At 36.4% G+C, this 5302-nt stretch overlaps 1 protein-coding gene across 2 annotated transcripts in view; it reads right to left on the bottom strand.

The window, feature by feature from the left end:
- Positions 1-5302, bottom strand: part of LOC106876158 (GRAM domain-containing protein 2B) — a 224170-nt gene that overhangs the window by 135853 nt on the left and 83015 nt on the right. The gene's annotated exons all lie outside the window — the stretch shown is intronic.

Below are 5302 nucleotides of genomic sequence, written 5' to 3'. Positions count from 1 at the left end.
ATATATATATATATATATATAGTTAATAAATCATATGGTATACACCTGGTAGTTTGCCGGTAAAGTACGTTCACTGGCTCAGTGTTCACTGAGTATGTAATTAATGAGAGAGATGGAAGATAGAAGATATGAGAATCTTTATTTATCACTACAATTGTTTTGACCCACCTAGCATTGATCCTTCACAGGTAGGATACTGCACAACTGGTTGAAGTGTATCCCTTGATGGAGGTGTGTCTCAGGTGATTTCAAGAAGTATCCTGTTAAAATAAACTCTGTTTCACACAACTTACTACTGTATGTTTTCTTCTTGGTCCTTGTAGCCATCCTACTAGATATAGGTATGTCTTTTAGTGAAGTGTTGAATGCTCTCACTTCATCATACTTTAACCTCCAAACAGAGGGAATAAAGTCACCTCTCTGTCTACTATATTCCCCCTCAATCATAAAGACTGTTGTTTTTGTCTTGCAAATTACATGGTGACCTCACCAGCATTGGTGCCATAATAAAAGTACCTTGTACATCCTGTAAAGTGGTTGGCATTGAGAAGGACATCCAGTTGTAGACATAGGAGCTCAATGTAATCCTTGGACTTGTTGGATCCTGTTGAACTGTCCTATCTATGAAGATGATGGTGATACATGAGGGGATGCTGGGTAAAAGGAAATGCAGGAGGATCAGTCAGTTATGATTTTATTCAACATATTCCGCTCTCAAATTCATGCACTTATTGCAGCAATCTTTCAGAAAATGGGTCTCCAACCAAGCCTTTTACGATACCCTTGAAATCAGGAACTTTTCAGCTACCCACTGTGTATACTGAAGACCTGCTCACCTATGAAAGCATAGTGAAATTGATGTTAGAATGGTGATGAAATAGTAATTGAAGCATAATATGTATGCACATATCAGGATTCTTTGCTGAATATGAATCTGTTGAAACTACGTCTGCTATCCACCACTTACCTCCCTACCACTCATCCTTCCATTACTCTTCTTTCTACTGTATTATTCTGCTAAAGTAATTCATGAAACCAGAACCCATTGCTACATATACCACCCTTCTTTTTGTTCTGTCTGTCATTACTCCTGTCCCCCCAATCCACTTTCTCCTGTACTCCATCTCTCAGTTTTATCACTGTTACCCTCTCCTTGATGCTTATCACTAACTACCTAAACACCCATCTATCTATAACCACAGTCTCCCACCCATTTTCACCCACTTTTGGCAACATTTACCCATCCCTTCTGATTCTCTATCACTATACTCTCTCCAGTTTACTTACATGAACATATTACCCTGTAGGTATGCTCTAGCACCTTGGTACCACATCTCTCTATCACCACTCCCTCTCCCACATATTACAGTGTGTGAAGGCACATGGCTAATTGGCTAAGGTATTCGGCTCATGATCATTAAGTCATGAGTTCGAATCCTGGCAGTGTGTTGTATTTTTGAGCAAGACACTTCATTTTTTATTGCCCCAGTTCATTCAGTTGGCAAAAATGAGTTATACGGGTAATTCAGAGGGCCTGACTTGCCACACTCTGTGTCATCTGAATACCCTTGAAAACTACATTAAGGGCATGCAGGTCTGTGGGGAGCTCAGCCACTTGCATGTTAATTTCATGAGCAGACTGTTTGGTTGACCAAATGAAGTGGAACCCTCATTATCATAATCGATGGAGAGCCAGGCATTATAGGGTAGTTCTAAATTTGCTCCTACTCAACCCACCCCACTGTCATACCTTTTCACTCTGTGACTCAATCACCCTAACCCCTGATACTATTTTTTCTCTTTCCCAAATTATCATTTCCTTCTCTCTCATACTGTCTCTGTTAAAAAATAATTAGTAGCGACAAAAGCAGTATTAATACCAAAAGGTAATCTTGATCTCCAACTTTACGTGGATGTTGTGTTAGAACAACAAAAATTGCTTTACTTACCTTGAAAGAATCTTTAATAAGGACTTGTGGTGCATAAAAGCAAGTGAAATAATATTGTTGACGGACAAGAATTGTCTGCTACAGTCACTGGAACTGCCAGATCATTTCACCCTTCTGTGATTTCACCCTTCTGTGGGTTCCTCAGTGACAGATATCTAGCAGCTAGATAACAGCCAAATCTCCCATCAGTGGTGTATAGGATCTCAATATCTAGTCAGGCATAGATGTTGCAAATAATTATTTTTTAATAAACCAGTGGGATTATCAAAAAGTAATTAATGATGACAGAAGCAGTATTAATACCAAAAAGTAATCTGGCAGTTCTGGCAGCCATAGTAGATGATTTTCATCTGTCAAGGATATGATTTTTGAGTGCTTTTATGCATCACAAGTCCTTCTGAGACATTCTCACAAGGTAAATAACACAGTATTCTGCATTCTAACACAACCTTCACATGAAGTAGGAGATCAAGATTACCCTTTAGTATTTACACTGCTTCTGTTGCTATTAATTATTTTTTTTAATATGCCCACTGGCTATTTACAACACCAGTGCTTGAATAGACACTGAGATTCTATATATCATTGATGAGAGATTTGGATGTTATCATGCTGCTGGACATCAGTTACTGATGAACCCATAGTAGAGTGAGATCACATGATCTGGCAGTTCTGGCAGCTGTAGCAGACAACTCTCATCTGTCAACAATTTGATTTCAAGTGCTTTTTATGCACCACAAGTCCTTACGAGAGATTCTCTCAAGGTAAATAACACAGTATTCTGTGTTCTAACACAACTTCCATGTTAAATTTAAGATTGAAATTATCTTTCCTTTCTGTTACTCTCTCCACTGACACCCTCTTACAACAATACACCTGCTCCTCCCATCATATTTTAACTTCTAAACACATTGCCTGAAGTCATCACCTTCTCTCTTATTCCCCTTTTCTAATGTGGCTGCACTTTAGTCTTAAAAGTTACAAGGTGACTTCACCATAACTGGTGCCATGAAAAATGCCTCCAGTGCACTTTGCAAAGTGTTTGGTATTAGGAAGAGCCTCAAACATTGGAACAAGATGGCACTTACCAACCTGTTGAAGCCAGTTTAATTGTCCAACTCATGCCAGCATGGAAGTCAAATATAAAATGATGCTGATGATGCTGGAGCTTCACAGCCTACTATTAACTGAGCTCTTATAAACCTATTTTTTCATCATCACTTGCATTGTTTACATTAAGTGTATTTAGATATGAAACATCATAACAAATCCAAGCTGGCTAGAATTTCTATAGAAAATCTGTAGACATAACCTTAAAAAGTGAGTCAATAGCATTGCTAACAATATTGACTAATAAAGCATTTAATACACCTTGTAGTATACTATGGTGGCATAACAAAATATAGTGTCCCCACAAGTATTTAATATGAGCTCTTAGTTAGCAGGTAAATATTTTTTAATGTTTTATACATCGATTCTCTCTATATAGACACACACATATATATATATATATATATTATTATTATTATTATTATTATTATTGTTATTATTATAAAGTATTTTCAATGGATCAGTTTTGAGAGAAAAGTTGGACCTAAGAAGCATCAGTTGTGGTGTGCAAGAGAGACGATTGCACTGGTATGGTCATGTGGCGAGAATGGATGAGGATAGCCGTGTGAAAAAGTGCCACACACCCACACACACATTAGAGAAGATGTTTGCAAAGTTCAAGTGGCATCATTATCTCCGTGGTTTCAATAATGATGTTGAGCAGTACTAATCCAGGCTTTTCTGGAGTACATGGTAGCTATAGACACAGCTCTAGGAATGAGGCAGAATTAAGACTTCTTGAGATCTGTGATACAAATGAAATAACCCTCTGTAACACAAACTCCAGCAAATCAACTTGCTACTTGATCACCTTCCATTCAAACAAACCAGACAGATTTTATACTCATTAAGAAATATGGTAGATAGATGGTTGTAAATATTAAACTTTTCCTTGAAAATGTGTAATAGTGTAGTAGGTACAAGGGGTATATATATATATATATATATATATATATATATATATATATATATATACCATGTCAATGAATGCCAGGTACAGAGGTTTATCTTTGGGTAGGTATTTCTCCTGCAGCTGTCTTACCAGAAATATAGCATCAGTGGTGCTTTTCCCTGGAATGAACCTAAACTGCATCTCATCTAAATTGACTCTCTTCCTAATTAGTTGGGCTATGACCCTCTCCATGACTTTCGTTACCTGATCCAACAACTTTATACCTCTGTAATTATTTGTATACATTTTGTAAACTTAGCTAACAGGGGAGATAACTGTAATCATTAAAATAAAGTTATGTCCCCTTTGAAATTTAAGTAATGCTCAAACCCTAATTTAACAATCAATTGTCTCACGTTTCTGAAGACACACGACTCTAAATCTTACACCAGAGTGTAAGAGAGCAGTTTCAGGATCTGGTACTGGAAACATAGGTCTACATTTAAACACAGAGAAAACCAACAGAAATACTACAACATTGTCAAGATATATATGGCATCTTAAAGTACAATAATACTAGCAACTTTGACATTGTCTGGTCCATCTATACTCTAGAAAATGTGCTCTTTATGCCAATTACTACTGTCACTATAATTACAAGAAACACTACCTCCTTACCAGAACAGTAGACATTTCAAATGAAAGAAATGGAGCTGATTAATAATTGCCACTACAAAACTAAATATTTCCTAAGTAATTTTAGTAAGACAGCTACTGGACTCAACTGAACAGCCAAACGTATTGATAGATAATCTGTAGCTCACTCTCACATATGCAAGACAAACTGGGAGTCAGCAAAATGAACCACCACAGATACTGAATCAGTGTTTAATAGCTGTCCTCGTCTGAAGATTGTCATTGGACACTCACCATAGTCTAAGTAATGGAATAGTCTAAGTAATGGAATAGTCTGAGTAATGGAATAGTCTGAGTAATGGAATAGTCTGAGTTAGAACAACTGCAGCTGTTAAGTATTTACTCTGAATAGCATATTGACATTTTTTTACTTTATTCAAGGAATTCAGAATGTTGAGCCTCATAGAGAAGATGATTAAGGATTGAGAGAATTGGTGACTTGCTGTGCTTGAGAAGACCTGTCCTTCTCAGCAAAAAAGGTACTGTATAATAAAACAGGAAAATGGAAATTATTTTGATGATATTTATTCTTCATTACATGTGTTTCATTTGTTAATAGGAATTACAAAGTTTTACATGTTAGAGAGACATATAAGGAATTTCTTATTAGAAATTCTTCAGAGAGAGAAATTAAATAATATATTATTTGTTATTG

The sequence above is a fragment of the Octopus bimaculoides genome, chromosome 17 (assembly GCF_001194135.2).
Source record: "Octopus bimaculoides isolate UCB-OBI-ISO-001 chromosome 17, ASM119413v2, whole genome shotgun sequence".
NCBI classification, from domain to species: Eukaryota; Metazoa; Mollusca; class Cephalopoda; order Octopoda; family Octopodidae; genus Octopus; species Octopus bimaculoides.
Note: the sequence above shows the minus strand (reverse complement) of the source record. Positions and strands in the feature narration are given on the sequence as shown.